The sequence below is a fragment of the Lissotriton vulgaris genome, chromosome 11, assembly GCF_964263255.1.
Source record: "Lissotriton vulgaris chromosome 11, aLisVul1.2, whole genome shotgun sequence".
Lineage (NCBI taxonomy): Eukaryota > Metazoa > Chordata > Amphibia > Caudata > Salamandridae > Lissotriton > Lissotriton vulgaris.
In genome coordinates, this window is record NC_141699.1 from 47,805,902 (window position 1) to 47,824,296 (window position 18,395).

The 18,395-nt window shown below is 46.3% G+C and overlaps 1 pseudogene; it reads left to right on the forward strand.

Moving 5' to 3' along the window:
• Nucleotides 1-18,395, forward strand: part of LOC147678934 (glutathione synthetase-like) — a 700,250-nt pseudogene that overhangs the window by 132,742 nt on the left and 549,113 nt on the right.

Here is an 18,395-nt window from a genome sequence, read left to right on the forward strand (position 1 = left end):
TTGTAGGTGCGCCGGACCCGAGAGTGATAATACATGGCCTGGCACACCTTCTCCCACCGCTTCCGGCGCTCCCGGAGCCCGTAGCCGCTTGGGATCTTGCCGCCTGCCATGATGGTCCTGGGGAGGCGGCGCTGTACATAGAACACTAGTGCGGCCACCTCCTCCGTGCTAAAGATCTCCCATGGCATCACTAGCTCCCCCCTCAAACGCTCGCACGGGAGCCGGGCACGGGGTGCGGGACCCTTCCCCTTCTCAGGCTGCTTCCTGGCTCCCTTTACCATGGTCTGGGCAGAAAGGAAGGTAAATAATAAATAAGAAATAGAATAGGGAAGAAGAAAAGAAAAGAGTTTAAAAAAGTAGTTTAAAATTAACCAAAAGTAGCAGAAAACATAAAAATATAGAGCTAGAATATTAGAGAGATAGATAATAAGTAACATAGATCAAAAAAAACTTCAAACAAGCAAAGGATGGCAGAGATTGAGAGAGGATACAGAAAGCATGCCCAGAACCATAGCAACGAATGAAAAACAAGATGGCCGCACCCGTTCACGACTGTGTGGGTAAGTTCGCGCAAGATTTCCCCCGCGATTACGCGCAAACTAGTACTAGCGAGCTGCACACTCTGCGAGATTACACATAGCGCCCGGAAATGGAAATACATCACGCAAACAAGATGGCCGCGCCCATGTAAGACCGCTAGGGTGACTTCGCGTCCGCGCTCTACCAGCGGCTTGCAAAAATGCAAAAAACGACTATAACTAATACGCCGCAAAAAAAATTGTAAATTTGCACGAATTTGCGGCTTCCGAATTCAATCTCGTGCAAATTCGCACCCCCGAATCCCGTGAAATTTGCAAAACTGTAAGCACTCAGCAGGTGCAAAAGTTCAAGCTCATCATTAGTAACTATTCCCTGTAGTGCTTCCTGAGGGGCCCCTCCAGAGTTCAGTTGCCTACTTTCAACTATTCTATGACCCTGCTCTGACCCTCACAGCAGGCTCAGAGAATAGCTACAAGTATGCCACAAAGGTCCTGTTAAAAAAAATTACACTGCAACAGAAAGCAATTACAGATAAGGAAGCAGGTGCCAGACTGGAAGTTCATTTTCAGTGACACATTAATCAACCCCTAATTCATTCATGTCAGTTGAGGCAGGGCAGGTGTGCTAACGAATATTGCAAAACTGAAAGCACTTAGCAGGTGTAAAAGTTCAAGCTCATCATTAATCAGGAAGCAATTACAGCTAAGGAAGCAGGTGCCAGCTCAAATTCTGTGACACATTAATCAGCCCCATATTAACCGCATCGATGCTGCGGCGATTTTTGCGCTGTGCGGCTGTTTTCCCTTTTCCGCAATACATGACGAGCTCAGCTCGTCATCAGCACACACCACCCGTGGGTGATGACGAGCTGAGCTCGTCATCAGCATCGAAAGGGTTAATTCATGTCAGTTGAGGCAGGGCAGGTGTGCTTTTCCCCCCATAGTCTACAGTGATGAACCAGAGGGTGGCAGTGATGTACCATAGAGTGGTATGGGTGAACCAGAGGGTGGCAGTAGTGAAACAGAGGGTGCTGTGATGAACCAGATGTAGAAACAACATGGTCACGACCGTTGTGACCCGACAAGTAAGTTCGCGTTTGCGAACTGGTAAAAAACCCTCGCGAACTGGTAGAAATCCTTGAAAACACAAAAAATGAAAAAATCAGCAAATTCGTGAAAGTTTGCGGATTTTGTGGATTGTAAATTCATGAATACGCAAATTTGCGATCAGCTAATTCACAAAATTTGCCCATGCTTACTCCTAATCCTACAGGGAGATAGGGAAAGATTCTGCCCACACAAGTGGAACTGTATAGAAAATATATTTGGTCTGAGCCCAGAGTAGTAGAGAGTGAAGTACAGGGACATCCATAAAGTTAACATTAAGTACTGGGTGGACTTTGTGGACATCTCAGTGAAGGCACTAGAGGGATTTCTTAGTGCTTAGTAGTTATTGGCGGCTGTACAATTTATTCCTGAAAGAACACATCCTTACTCATTGTGTACACAAGAGGTTGCGTCAGACTAGTCTGAGAACACTCAGAGATCTAGCTTATGAGTGATTGAGAATCCGGGTTTTAAATCAGAACCAGGTGGTGATCAGAAAAAGGGAAGACATGCCCCCCCAGGGGAAACCCCAGGAAAAAGTAGGTTATAAACAGAAAAAGTCCTCACAAGACCCACAAAAACCTGCACAAGGAGGGGTGTCCCCACGCCAATCTAACTTCAAGAGGAGGGGTTTTCAGAGAAAGCCTAGTAAGTTCTTTGATCCTTCAAAGGTGGGGAAGTGCTATGACTGTAATCAGCCAGGGCTTAAGAAAGGAAACGCTGTTTGTACAAAGAAGCCCCCAACTGGTGTGCAATCCCAGGGGATTGTCAGTGTAGATTGCCTCATAGTTGGGAAGGGTTTGACAGATGCAACCTTAGTATCCCTGGTTTGGGTGGAAATTGCAACCCTGGCCACCTTGCCTCCCAGAAGAGAGAGGTACAGGCATATAGCTATAATCAATGCAACTGAGGTAGAAGTTCTGTGAGATTCAGGAGCAAGTGTCACTATGTTCACAAAGAAACTGATTTATCCAGAGAACATTATACACGTACCACCAGGTAACCTTTGCAGACAGCAGAGCCAAGCTCCATTCAATGGCAATGGTGAGTTTGGAATGGGAAGGTGTGGTAGGCTTTAAGAAGGTAGTTGTGTCTCCTGCACTCCCAGTAGAGGGTCTACTGGGAAATTATCTTGAAGTGTCTGACTTCCAAGGGTGGATAGAATGGTTCATGCAAGGATGCTGGATATCCCTGAGTGGGTATGTGCTGTGACCAGGTTACATACTATTCAAAATGAACATACTGGACAGCTGGACACTGGAACAATGGGCCAAGCAATAAATGGCAAGAGAAAGGGCACTGGGCCTGGTGAACCGGACCAAATAACTCCGGATCAGCCTCAAGAATCTAAGCCTGAGGCAGATGATCTGACCTCAGGGGAACAGATTCCATTCCTGGAAGGTCAATCATATTTGCCAGAATTGACAGAAGATGGTGGACCCTCCAGAGAGGGGTTTGTCAGGGACAGAGAAAGGGCCCCGCCCTTGAGAGCTTGAGCCATACTGCCTCAAAGCAATAGGAGGGGGATGTCAGTGGATTCCATAAAGTCCACTGGGAGGATGGAGTTCTATTTTCTGAGGCCAGACACCTAAAGGAGGGAGCCACCAGGATGTCGGTGATCCCCTAGAAGTACAGACAATTCCTCCCCACCCTCAGTCATGACACACCCTTGGCTGGTCATTTTGGACAGAGTGATACCTGGAACCGATTGGTTAAAACTTTCTACTGTCCAATATGTCTGCCAAAGTGACAGAGTGTGTAGCACCTGTGTCACCTGATAGTCCGGTGGCAAAACAGGGGACAAGCCAAAGACTGCCTTGATACCACTACCAGTGGTTGTTGATATCCCCATTTAAAACTGCACCAGGGAACAAGTATATCTTGGTTGTAGTGGACCATGCTACAAGATACCCTGAAGCAATACCCCTCAAGACAGTCACTGCTCCTTTAGTAAAATTTGGTGTTACCTTCAAATTCACCCTCCCATCTCATACCCAGAATGGTGATCTGGTGAAAAGGTTCAATAAGACCTTGAAAGGCATGATCAGTGGTTTGCCTGACAGAATTATGAGGATATGGAATGGTCTCCTCTTATGCCTACTGTTTGCCTAAAAGGAGGGCACACAAGAAGGGGTTGGCGTTAGCCCATTTGAGTTTGTGTTTGAACATCCTGTAACAGGGCCATTGTGCCTTATGAAGGAGTCTTAGAAAAAGCCTCTCAAGGAAGCTAAGGACAATGTGCTGGAGTATCTACTAGGCCTGAAGTCTTGCATGGCGGGGTACATATACAAAGCCAACAGGAAACTGGAGGCCAGGGAGGAGCTCATGAAGTAATTGTATGACCAAAAGGCTATGTGTGATTACAATCTAGGACAAGTAGTGTATGTGTTGGAGCCTGTGGCTACTAGGTCCCTCCAGGACCAGTGGCCTGAGCCCTAAGTAATCCTTGAGAAGAACAATGAGGTTATGCTGCATTTGAAATCACATTAGGCAAAACAGTAGTGCACACATCTTGGTCTCTAATCCTAGATGCCCTATTCTATACTAGGCACATACAACTAGTCTGTCAGTACCAATTGTAATTAAACCTAATTACAATAGTCCAAGTAAGCAGAGCCCAGGTCACTGTCAGAGTCAGTTACCAACAGTTTCAAGCAAAAATGGGTGTGATGATTGCAAAAAGGATGACTTTCTCCTTGGTCTTTGGTTTAGAGAATGCTGACCTCTCTGTGAGCTATCTGGCAGTAACCTGAGGTTAAATCAAATGTACTCGGGTACATGTCAGCCCCTAATCTGTCAATGAGGTCATCAGCTCTAGCTATAGAGAGATAATCAGTCCTAATAACTGTATTCAGTCCTCTGTAGTCCACACAGAACCTTAATTCTTTCTTCCTCGCTGGTAATTAGGTTTGGGCACTAGCTGATCCTTCTATTAGTGGGCTACATGATCCTTAATTCCAGCATCTCAGCTAGGTCAACCTTGATACTGGCTCTGACATGGTCAGACAACCAGTACTATGTATTGTGTACCCACCAATCAGTGATACCTGTGTTCAAAGAGAACAGACCAGCAAACTGCCCCAGCAACTGCTTGCAGTATCTCTGCTGCTGGCCAGTCAAATTAGGAGGATGAGTAATACCCCACTGACCCATCTTGCACATTGTGGGAGAGGAGGTCTGGCACTGGCTAAGTCTCATCTTCTCCTCCCTCATCTGTGACAATCTGCATAGTCATGCCTGTCCTGTCTTGGTGGGTTATCAACCTAATGACATGCAGGAAACTATGGAGGTTCCTGGGGGTGTTAAAGTATACCAAGCCCAGCAACATCCTCACAGATAACGGAGTGCAACTATGTTCAAAAGAGATGGAAGACTTTCTGGAAGGAAGAGGCATCAGACACAAGCGTTTCACTTTATACCACCCCAAAACCAATGGCATGGTCGAGCGTTTTAACAAAACTCTCAAGGAGAGCATGCAGTTGGCCAAAGCCAGTGGCATAAGCTGGAAAGAAGAGGCGTGGAGACGGTTAGAAGCTTACAGGTTCATGCCGCATCAGACGACGGGCGTCACCCCGTTCGAACTGCTCCGCACCAGGATACCCAACACCAAGTTAACCCCAGGATGGATGGAGTGGCACAAGGGGTGGTTAGACCGAACTAAAGAAGTGAAAAGCATGAAGAAGCAAGAAGAAGACATGAAAAAGAGGAAAGAAGGATATGACCGGCACAAGGCCGCACAGACGGTTGAATACAAAGTAGGAGACAGCATCAAAATCAGAGCTCCCACAGGAAAGGCAAGTTGGTCAGGGTACACCAGTCCCACCAAAATCACAAAACTGTTCAAGAATGCAGTCAAGACACAGGAAGGAAAAATATGGAACCTAGGGAGAGTTGTAAAATACCATACGCCAGAGAAACACCCTGAGAGTTCAAGGGGGTGGGAGGGAGACTCTAGGCAGGACATTAGTTCCAATACTAAGAGGCAGTCAGTGGTCCCCCAACCAAGCAATAAGCCCAACAGGAGAGTGACCAGACCACCTAGGCATTTTGATCAGTATGTTATGATGTAACCTATGCCACCCTGCCCACCATGAGTCCTGTACTTCCACCAGGCCAAAGCCTTTTGTTGTTATACACCCCCATTGGGTGTCCTTCAATCAATCAATCAATCAATGACATTTATAAAGCGCACTACATACCCGTAGGGTCTCAAGGCGCTGGGGGTGGGGGGGGGGGTGCCGCTACTGCTCGAACAGCCAGGTCTTCAGCTTCTTCCTGAAGGAGAGGTGGTCTTGGGTCAGGCGCAGGTCGGTCGGGAGGGAGTTCCAGGTCTTGGCGGCCAGGTAGGAGAAGGACCTTCCTCCTGTAGTCGCTCTTCGGATGCGGGGGGCGGCGGCGAGGGCGTGGTTGGCTGATCGGAGGTGGCGTTTGGGAGCGTAGAAGTTGATTCGGCTGTTGAGGTAGCTCAGGCCTTGGTCGTGTAGGGCTTTGTGTGCGTGGGTGAGGAGGCGGAAGGTGATTCTTTTGTTGACGGGGAGCCAGTGAAGGTCTCTCAGATGTCCGGAGATGTGGGTGGTTTGTGGGATGTCGAGGATGAGTCTGGCTGAGGCCTTCTGGATCCGCTGGAGTCTCTTCTGGAGCTTGGCGGTGGTACCGGCGTAGAGGGCGTTGCCGTAGTCCAGTCGGCTAGTGACGAGGGCCTGGGTGACGGTCTTCCTGGTCTCGGTGGGGATCCACCAGAAGATCTTCCGTAGCATGCGTAGGATGTTGAAGCACGCTGAGGAAACGTTGTTGACTTGCCTGGTCATGGAGAGGGAGGAGTCCAGGATGAAGCCCAGGTTGCGTGCATGGTCTGTCGGTTTGGGTGCGGTGCCCAGGGCGGGAGGCCACCAGGAGTCGTCCCAGGCGGAGGGTGAGGAGCCCAGGATGAGGACCTCCATCTTGTCCGAGTTCAGTTTCAGGCGGCTGGTCGTCATCCACTCGGCTACCTCTTTCATCCCTTCGTGCAGGTTGGCTCTGGCGGCGGCGGGGTCGTTGGTCAGGGAGAGGATCAGCTGGGTGTCGTCGGCGTAGGAGATTATGTTGAGGTTGTGTTGGCCCGCGATGGCCGCGAGGGGGCTCATGTAGACGTTGAAGAGGGTGGGGCTCAGAGAGGATCCTTGAGGGACGCCGCAGATGACTTCGGTGGCTTCTGACTTGTACGGTGGAAGGCGGACTCTCTGTGTTCTTCCGTCGAGGAAGGAGATGATCCATTCCAGCGCCTTGTCCTGGATTCCGACGTTGCTGAGGCGCTGTACTAGGGTGCGGTGGCAGACAGTGTCGAATGCCGCGGAGAGGTCTAGGAGGATGAGGGCCGCTGTTTCTCCGTTGTCCATCAGGGCTCGGATGTCATCGGTGGCGGTGATGAGGGCGGTCTCGGTGCTGTGATTGGCTCGGAAGCCGGACTGTGAGGGGTCGAGGGATCCATTCGACTTGAGGAAGGCGGCCAGCTGCTTGTTGACGGTCTTTTCGATGACTTTGGCTGAAAACGGGAGGAGCGAGATGGGGCGGTAATTCTTGAGTTCGGTGGGGTCCGCTGTGGGTTTCTTGAGTAGAGCGCTGAGTTCGGCGTGCTTCCAGCTCTCAGGGAAGGTGGCGGTGTCGAAGGATGTGTTGATGATGTCTCGCGGTGGGGTGCGATGACAGCGTCAGCCTTGTTGAAGACGTGGTGAGGGCAGGGGTCGGTCGGTGATCCGGAGTGGATGGAGTTCATCGTGCGGATGGTGTCTTCGGTGCTGATCGGGGTCCAGGCGTGGAGGGTGGTGGTGGGGGGTGATTGTTCGGTCTTGGTGTGCGTTGGTTGGTTGTTGAAGCTGTTGTGTATGTCCGCGATCTTGTTGTGGAAGTATGAAGCGAGGGAGTTGCAGAGGTCTTGCGATGGGGTGATGTCGTTGTTTCCTGCGCTGGGGTTGGATAGCTCTTTCACGATGTTGAAGAGTTCCTTGCAGTTGTGTGCGTTGTTGTCCAGCCGGTCCTTGAATGCAGTTTTCTTGGCGGCGCGGATCAGCTGGTGGTGCTTCCGGGTGGCCAGCTTGAAGGTCACCTGGTGCATTTGGTAGTTCATGTTGCATTTAATATTTTCTTTCCGCAGGGAAGGAGGATGTGTGGTATCTTCCTTTTCAAAACGCCCCGGCGCCTTCGCGTGTGATGGAGCTGCTAGCGGTGACATCACTTAGAATGTCACCGCAACCAGCGTTCCAAGGCGAGCACCGCGGGACAGTGTGTGAAGAAGCTCCTTAAGCGGTAGGCTGTGGCTGAGGTCGCAGTAGTTAAGTCTTGTAAATAAAGACTCAACGCCTTTCTCCATGTTTCTTCCCCCAACGCCCTCTGGTTGGTGCAGACATCCTCCATCTGAAGGTCCTCCTCTTCTTCATCCGTCTTCTCCTGCTTCTCTCTCGCTTCTTCATCAGTGAAGAGTCTGGACAGACAGTCAGCTGCAAGGTTTTGCGTTCCGGGGACGTACTCGACATTGAATGTGTATTCTTGAAGGCTGACCACCCACCGCCTTATCCTGCTGGAGATGGCATCCAAACCCTTCTTAAATGAACACTTCCACTAACGGCTTGTGGTCAGTTCGGAGAGTGAACTGAGTTCCCCAGAGGAAGTCTCTGAAATTCCCCACTGCCCAAGATACTGCCAAGGCCTCTTTTTCGATCACCGAGTAGTTGTTCTCAGACTTCTGGAGTGACCTTGAGGCAAAGGCTATGTTTTCTATTCCTTCTTCTCCAACTTGGGTGAGGACAGCTCCCAAACCTTTGGCGCTTGCATCGGTGGTGACTACTGTTGCCCGGTTGGGTATATAAGACTTCAAACTGGGGGACTCAACGAGTGACCTCTTTACGTCCTCGAACTCCCTCTGGCACTCCTGACTCCACTGGAATTCATTCTCCTTCTTCAACAGAAGCCTGATGGCATAAGTCCTTCCCGCCAGGTTTCTTATGAACTTTCAATTGAACTCCAACATCCCCATGAATGACTTGATCTCTTCCTTGCCCTTGGGGGGTGTCAGGTTTACGATGGTGTTTTGCAGTTTGGCTTTGGGACATATACCTTCTGTCGTCACCTTGTGTCCCAGGAAGTCTAACTCTGCACAGCCAAAAACACACTTGTCTTTTTTCACAGTAAGGCCTTGTGACTAAAACCTCTCAAGCACGCATCTCAGTCTTCCATCGTGCTCCTCATGGTTCTTGGCGAATATCAGCACGTCATCCTGGTAGCACATGACGCCTGGGATGCCCTTCAAGATGTTGCCCATGATTCTCTGAAACACGGCGGCCGCCGAGACTAGCCCAAAAGGCATTCTTTTAAATTTGTATGCGCCTATGGGTGTCACAAAAGCTGTTAGTTCCTGGGACTCCTCATGTAGTTTTATTTGGAAATAGGCCGAGGTGAGGTGTGGCAATCACCAAAGATGACCAAAAGACATGAAGACGATTGAACAGGAGTCTTTATTTACAAGACTTAACTACTGTGACCTCAGCCACAGCCTACCGCTTAAGGAGCCTCTTCACACACTGTCCCGCGGCGCTCGCCTTGGAACGCTGGTCGCGGTGACATTCTAAGTGATGTCACCGCGAGCAGCTCCATCACACGTGAAGGCGCCGGGGGGTTTTGAAAAGGAAGATACCACAAGCAGGAAACCACAACTTGTAGGAAACCAAATAGCAGAAATACAACAATGAAACCTGGGATTAGGCATGTGAATATTTTGGACACCCATATGGGAATCCAAGAAAAGATGCTATGATACCAGTCCTGCTTGGGGCACCTCCCTCTTTCTTCATGTCGCCTAGCATATGATCGGGGTTCTTGGATGGCATGAGATGAAGTCCCAATTATCCATATCATTCTTAGGTATAAACTTACAACAGTAAACACCAATCTTGGCACACTCACCACCTTCCAACATGGTCATCTAGTCCAACATTTACCGATGTTGCATCACCATAAGACGGATGGCTCTCAGTTTATCATGATAGCATTTAGGTCAAGCTCAGTGTCATTGATCATCTTCATCAAATCCCAACTGGTTATTGGCAACCGGTGGGGACTTGCATTTGTTTGCATTGTGAAGAAGGGTATTGGCCTTCCATCCTTTGCTTGAATCTCTGTGAACAGTCTAAATTCTTCTGGAATGTCCTTGTACTGAGCCAGGCCAAAATATTCAGCAGTTCTTCTCCTTCGAGCCTGATGTAACAGAGTGTTTTTCTCCTTTAATGGATGTTAAGACAACTCAGACAGATCTTCCCCAGGGATGACCAGTTTTGTGATGTGTATTGTATGAGGGCGCAGATGGTACTTCCATCAACTTGGAGATGCCCCATTGCAGGTCTGATATGTGCAGTATCATGTCAAAGATTTCATTATTGCCTAACAGGGTGGTTCCTTTTGTTTCTGAAACACAGAGAATACAGTGTAAGTTTCCATACATTCCCCTTCAACCATATGTACCAATTCATCTCTGTATCCCAGATTTTGAGGAACGGAGTATCTATGCTAGTGCTGAACCCTCTCCCAAGGGACTCATTTCCCCAATGTGGTTGAGGTGAGTGGCCCTCACTGGAAATCCATGTCTAGGATCCACTTGTCATTAAAGAAGGCGACTGTACAGATGTTGAGGATCTCCCTGGAATTACTGACGGAAGTGGTAGCAGAAATATTTGTGCACTGGTGTTATGTTTTTACTACCTCCAGGAACATCTTTTATATGAAGTACCCTGGCCAAACAGTGTCCTCCCCTATGGTGCCCCTTATTCACATCCTGCCTACCTTGATTTGGATTTCGCTTGGTTTGATGAAAAGATACAGTGCTGTGGCGTTGGTCTCATAACAGGTGATGTTTACTATTGCCCAATGTAGTTCTACTTTGTGGTATCTTATCCCTGATCCTACAAAGGTACATATGGACAAGCCATTTTTCTCTTGCAGGTTCTATCTCCTGGGATAAATAATGGCTTTCAGTGAACCTATGTAGCATGATCTGTTTGTAGTTTAAGTGCAGTCATATATTGGTACCAGGTATTGTGAAGTGGGTAATGTGGTGCAGTGGCCAGGGCAGCTGACTTCGAAGCACAGGGTTCACGGTTCGATCTCCGGTGGCAGCTCAGCACCATGTGACTCTGGGCAATAGCTCACTTGATGTCCATGACTTCCCCAGCACCATGAGACCCGTAAGGGTGAGTAGTTCAAACTATATCAATGCGGATTTACATATTTTATTTAGTGCGCTGCGTAGTGTGTGAGGAATACTAGCGTTTGGTTCAATGTAGGTGTTTGTGAGGTGAGAGAGGTCCCTATTCAGATGTTGCAAGAAAGTAGAAGTAGAGTTTTTGAGATTAGGCCTACGTCTAACTCCGGAGGAACTCAAGAGCACCCCTGCTAAATAGAGTGTGTACAGAAATACAAAAACACATAAGTTTAAAAATGTTTGCAGGCTCTAGGATCTTCTTCGGTGATGTGTCTATCGCTTGGGCACCCAGAGGTTGCTTGACTTGGTGCAATAAAACAAGTGTGCCAAAAAGTTGTTACAAAAATCAATTTGTAGTTTGTGTTACTTGAGCATTTTAACTTGTGAAATAAAGTGTTATTGAAAGGTTTGATTGAAGAAATGGCACGCCACAGCAGCGTTGGTGCCGTTTTTACTCTATTGTAGACCTGTAGGGTAAGAGCTATGAGTTGTAGGTTAGCTAACACATTCTAGGCAGTTGTCTGGAAAATATCCGCGTTTACATGTTACCGAAGTTCTGGTCAATTTAACTTTGAGCACATGTTTTCCTAGCGGGGTACTGGAAAGAGGTTCTAGTCTTTTTTAGTGGAATAGTGAATTTTAAACTGTTTTAGGAGGTGGTAGTATATTGAGTTACTGAGCTACACCTTTCTTCTGGAAGGGTTGAGACTCTATTGGCTGCCTTGAGCAGATCTCAGTAGGTGTTTACCTGTGTTTTTGACTGTAGATAATTTTAACAAAGAATACTGGAGGTGATCGGAAGGTCATGTGTGACACTGTAGAATCCTGCAGAGAAAAAGCTTTAACAATGTTTGTTTGCAGTATTTTTTGGCAAGATTCAGGGGTCTTGTTAGGGCTTTATGTGCTCAGCCTGATGCTTCCTAGGGACTGTGGACATTTGTATTTATTTGGACATTGCTGCCATAGGGGTCATCTGTCTGTTAAGGAATCTGGCTTCTGAATTTGTAACTAAAGGATGGCCTCTATTTGGTGGCAAACCTTGAGGTGTTAGAGACATACACCCAGGAGAGGGGTCAGCCAATCCCACCCCAGGGATCTACAGCAGTGGGAGCCCCTGCGGGCACCAGGAAAGTAAACTCTATTGTGGATTCTCGGTCAAAATAGCATAGATGTCCTGAAGGTTGGCTGTGAAGGTCGGTAAGGAGATGTGACTGGGAGTGGTATGAAGGGGTACGTCATTTCAGGGGATCGGTGTGGACTTACAACATGTTTGCACTCTCTGCTCGTGCAAGGCCATTGCTATCCCAGACAGTCACGTCACCTTGCTGCTGATGTGGGTACGGTCATGGCTGGACTGACCTTCCTCTCAGTTACAGCGATTGCACTGTGCTCAGACAACCACCCAGCCCCTTTTGTGGTGGGAAGGAAGCAGCTTGGATTCCTTGAAGGTGATTGTGAGATGCGTGTGCTTTTTTTCTTAACTCCTAGGTTTTGGGGGTTGGATCTGTTCCGGTGCTATTCAATTCTGATTGTGGTACATGTTTAGATGGTACCAGTTTGTCATGTGGCCTATTCTGTGACTACAGTGGCACTCTACGTTGCCGGTTTGGACCCATCCTCCTTGACCTCAGCCACTAGGACATGGCGGATACCTTCTGGGGTCCATAACCAGAATTCCCATTGAGAGGAGTGTCATCTGGTAGTTCGTTGTTAATGTGGTCCCCTCAAGGATGGTCTTTTTCAACCTATGTTGGACCAGATTGAGGTTGTCTCCCTGGGACTGCTCCTGCCTTTTTCTGTCCTTCTCCTGCTTCCTCCTATAAAAGTGTAGTATGTGGCACTGCATTTCTCATCAAGGTTTGGTGTCTAGTCTTACTACATTATCTAATCTGGTCTTGAAATAAGTGGGTTCTCCTCCTGAAAATGTCATATAAGAATGCAACCTGGAGACATAAGTCAGTTCAGGGCTGTCCTGTCTCCTGCTTCCATCATTCTTTTACTTTGGGTAGGGTTCAGTCACGGTCTCCCCAGGCTTCCTTCTCTCTACCATCAGTTCTCCAACTTCTGGGCAGTCATAGAATAGCTCCCTAAGGGCCATCTAGTCCTAGTGTCTGAATGAGTTAAATGTAACCCCATCATGCTCAGTGTTAATAAGCGTGGCTGCAGGGATGTGGGGTTGGGAAAACACTGTACTGATGTAGCTGAGCAGACTTTTGATGTCACCTATAGCTAAGAATATACCCACTGTGTTAATTTCAAAGGAGGAGATCCATTTTCCTAGCACATCCATCAATAGGGGCAGTTTATTTCTGAGCCCTTCTTTGTCCATCTGTCCCAAGGCTCGTAGATGCTTCCTGCGGCAACATTTGTGCCGTAGAGGGCACAGTCTGGCTTGCAGCAGTTCTGTCAGTTTCTCCCCGACATAGCATTCCCATCATCTCAGTCATTCCTGCATTAAGGGTTAGTTCCATTTTGTATCCCCCTCGCCATACCGAATGCAGTTCTTCACAATAGCCATGTTCTCAGGTCCATAGAATCTCTTCTACAACCAGGGACGATCATATTGGTAGGCCTTCCTTCTCGTTCAGCAGGCGTGCAGATGGCAAATATGGCACAAGAAGGCCTCACCCTCATTTTTGGATACTCTCTCTCTAGGGATTGGTCTGATTGAGCAGAGCATTCAGGGGGAATGCCGGACCTCATTGTTGCTCTCCTCATGTATGTGTAAAGGTGCCATGCTGCTCCATATGAGTCTCAATTGTGTCCCTGTCAGGATTTCCTGACTTTATTTTCGGCCAGCCCCTATCCTACGCTGACTGCCAAGTTATCTCTGATCTTATTGCGCTATGTTCAGGACCATGTTCTCCCTGTTCAGCTTTGACCTGATGGCCCGCTACCAATGGGTGAGGGGTCTAACCTAGGGGACTTGGCACTGGACTGTATCTGGGTTGGATAGACGTGGTGAGACCTGTGGAGAGACGGATGGCTTGCTGCCCCGTGGTGGTGACTAGCTGCCCCTTTCCTACAGCCCGAGGAAAGGGGATGCTCCCTCAATTACACAGAGCTAAGTGAACCTGTTGCTATCAGCTTGGCAGAGAAATATAGCAGGACTTTGTGTGGAAAAAAAGGAATAACTTGCAACTATCTGCAATCTGTCACACCTAGGGGTAGTGCAGACCGACTGCTTGATGCCCAGTGGTCCAAGCACAAATATTTCCACCTTTTCACTTCTTTTAGATCTGCCCAGTGTTAAGAAACCCTGGCAATCCATAAGCAAATGATTTTCAATAAACAATAAGATTGATGTGGTGACCCTATATAACACACCAAGGGGTCAACTGTTCAAGCAGCCAGCTACCAAGAGTTGACCAAGGAAAACATTTATTGAAACCTTGACTGAACCTTTTATGGTGTTTGTCGTTTTATTACTAGTGCCAGACCCTTACTTATCACAACTAATAAACCACTTTCCACTAAATAGGTACTAAAAGATGCACATAGACATGTTGAGGGATAATAGGGAACTGATTTTATTGTACTTGAGATTGAATTGTGACTTTCAATAAAGGTACATGGGTTTGCTACTTACAGTTGATGATGCTAAGGGTTCCAGAGTGTTCATTTAGACTAGTTACAAAGGGTCATTCTCCCTACTTTTGATTTCGACCCAAATCACTAAATTGGGCAGAATTACGCCAGATCTTTTTGAAAAGAAATATAAATATCCAGAGGCTTCCTGTAATCATGTGGCACTCTTTTACTGACTTAGAAGTGCACAGAGGTTAGTAGAATGAGAAGCATGGAGGCTTCTGTAGTAAAGGGATCATCTTGGAAGTTCTTTGTCATTATTTTCAATGCCTTTTCTCTTCTTTGCTTCTCTTTGGCACTTCAAGCGTATTTGTCTCCAGACCTCTCTCCTGTTGCCACAATTATCACATTACTAATGCCTAGAAGGGTGGAGTGGGTGTAATCTGTCCTCCTATTGCTGATACTAGTGAGTAGAAAAGACCTGCGTCAGGTGCTGATTTAATTATTCCAGTGATGGTTAGCTCTGGATGATAAGATATGAATTTGCAATTGTGTTACAAATTTAAGGAGAGTCATATGGAAGTGGAGCAATTGCAACATGAGGTGACGTATTCTGTCCTTGAAATCTTATGTATGTGTTCACACAGTGCAAACCTTTTCTTTTACAGGTATGTGTTAAATAGAATAGGAAAATCCGAGGAGGCTTCAGAACTTCCACCAAACAACCCTTCAAAGGGGATTGGTGATGGAATTGAAACAGCTTGGAAACTGTATGGCTCTGAAAAGTAAGGTGCTGTCTTTGTTTTTGCTTTGTGTTCAAAGATTTTCTCCTCTTATCTGTGTCCTTGTAGTTTGTCAATTAGCGTACTACAGTGTTCCCTAAATGCATGAATATGCCTGACCTACCACTCCTTAATCTGTCCTCCAGGAGGATGTGTCAATACTGATGGTTGTCTCTTCTTATGTTGATTATGAATACAAATGGACCTTCCGCCAATGTTCCAGTGTGAGATGTTTGGCCAGTTAGGATGGCAGGACCCAATGGTGCCTGACCAGTCACCTGGATCTTACATCCATAGATAGACAGAAGGATGAACAGAGAGAGGAGCCCTGTCTTGTAATAGCACTAAGCAGGGTGATACATCACAAGGAATGTCTGAGAACAACTTTGTTGGGGTTATTTTTAGTTAAAATAATAATGAGTACTAATATGAATAAAATGAACTAACATAAACTAACTGTGTAGTATAGTATAGTAATATAGTATAATTATATTTTTGGTTAAATAAAACCATTACATCGTATACATTCAAAGTTAAAATCACACCATAGCTGAAATGGTTTTGAAATCATGAGTTATAAAAGTATGAAGGGTTTTTATAAAAATACACTAAAGGGGCAAACTTGTAGTTTAAACAAAAATAAAGAATATATTATGGTATCTAAAAGTAATTTCTTAAAAGCTATCTACTCAAAGTGCATGATATTGCAAAGATGTCAGTCATTTTTGGTTAGCTGTGATGATCTGGCATAATGATGAGTCATGTGCTTCATGTCCTCACTACCAGCCTGTCAACGAGGTCTGTGTATTTGATCGACAAGGAAACTAATGGAGGACACTCACCTGCTGACAAAAGATTATAGTATTAGGACAGGAGCGGATGGCAAATCCGTTAACAACAGATCCTTTCAATAGTCTAAGCTCAAAGAAGAAACATGTGCATTTAATTAGGATGTTAGCAAGCGCTTATCGATAATCAAGGCTAATTCAGCCATTTTGAGTAACTCATCTTTCCACCCACATATACTGGAATTCAAAGAATGAGCTTTGAGAACATCATATAGATAGCCTTGTAGTTGTTGGCTTTTGTTGCAGGTTAATATTAGCCATTCTTGAATTCTATAAAAATTACAATATGCTAATTTGTTGAGCAGCTTCTTAAAAATCCCATTTAACAAATTATATTCCCATAGCCTTTAACTTTGTCTAGGCACAAATATTGGTATTTTAGGAATGTTGATTATTGAGTCATGTTTACTTCCGTTTAATAGAGTTGAACTATCTGCGCTCCTGAAAGGTTTTTTTGAAAGGCTGAATAGTAATTAATGTATTTTGCTCAGGAATTTGTGCAAAAGTGCCACATTTGTCCTTGAAGACTTCTGTCTCATATGCAACAGAGGGGATAAGCTTTATAACTTTGAAAATTGGGAAGAATTACAGATTTCTGGCCTTTCACAGGAGGGACTAGCAAGGCAGACACTTTTAAAGAATACAAATTGTGTAAGTGCTCCCCTCAGTTGTCTAGGATTTATGTGTGTTCATTTATGCCATATGTATTTTCCTTGGGTGTCAGACTCCATTCTTTAAAAATGTCCTTCCAAATTATTAATGCACTTCTCTTTTCATAATTAAGCACTGTAAGAAAATGGGTGTCTGTTTGGCGTAGGTATGCTCCCCGTCCAAGCAAGGACCACAATCCCAGTCAGTGAAAGTTACAAAAACACCCTAAGTTAAACTGTACTCACCCCCTTGGTAGATTGGCACAGAGCAGACAGGCTTAACCTAAGAGATAATATGTAAAGTATTTGTCCAACACTTCAAACAGTAAAACAGTAAAAACACAACACAAAAAAATCCACAACAGCTTAGAAAATTAATTTAATTTACAAAACAAGACCAAAATGACAAATATCTGATAAGTATAACCACACCCTATCTAGTGCGAGGTGAAGTGGAGGAAGGTTGCCAGACATTTGGGGATACTGTCCCCCACTCTGAGAAACCACAGAGGACAGTTTACCCTGGATGGCCTGGTGTCTGGCTTTCGACACTGACAGCTGTCAGTGGCCTCTGTTTGTTGTTGGCCTTGTGGACAGATCTTTCCTTGGGTTGGAGACCGAAGTCATATCACTTTTTTGGCCACAGTGGTACTGCCAACCTACTGGGATACAAAAACAACCTTTGATGGACAGAATGCAGATCAATGTCATACATCCACATCAGTACAGAGATCTGGGCCTAAATCCATCCTTTTTTTGCTCACCATGCCATTCCAGTTTGAACCCAGACATATGCAAATCAGTCTTGACTTATGCCCATGGGAACAGTCCAGCCCGAACTGCCAAAACAGGTTTTGCCAGGGTACCAAGAAGGTGCCAGAGACTTGATCTAGGTAAATAAGGTTTTATTTTGGTGAGAGTATTTTCATATCGGGTGGTGAGTCTTTCCTTGGGAATGTGGTAAATAAATTTACCGTATACTGAATTTCTATGCGGTATAAGTTCAATAAAATAGCTCAATCAAAATGAGAGGCAGAGTCCGTGGAGGCTGAATTTATAAGGGTTTTATTCCATGTAATGGAATGGTTCGAACCATGGTATCATGTTCCATCACCACGAGGGTTCAGGAAGGGATAGACAATGCTTTATTAACAGTGCACATTATATATAGTAAAAGCATACAATGGTGATGGATACAGAAGGCGTAACAGCTGAAAGAAACGAGATAAGAACACATGTGCGTAACAGAAGGCATGCACGAGGGCGTACACGGAGGTGTGTGCTAGAAACGTCACATGAAAGTGTCACAAGTGGGTGGATTGGTAGAGGAATCCTGCAGTGTCAGCAGAAATATATGGCTGGATGCGCGCGCAGGCAACATGACGTGTGATTGACGTGGAACTGGAGGGTGAAGGGGACTTGACATTTAGCACCGAAAGGAGAGACAGAAGTCTGGCGTGTCAGAACAACCTAATCCCAAATCATATCTGATATCTTGTGTTGAAGAACTGTTTTATCTAGAAGGAAAGGTCTTTCGGGCAGAGGCTATTCTATACTGACTGCTAGTGCGTGCATATGTGTCTACGTGTCTACGTGTAATGCGAGGGGCCATGGGCCTACCATGGTAACAGGAGCAATGAATTTCATGCACGGAGACAGAAAGGCCAGGCCCTTTGCTCTGCAGCTGGGGAGATGTTTACCTAAATCGCTAGACA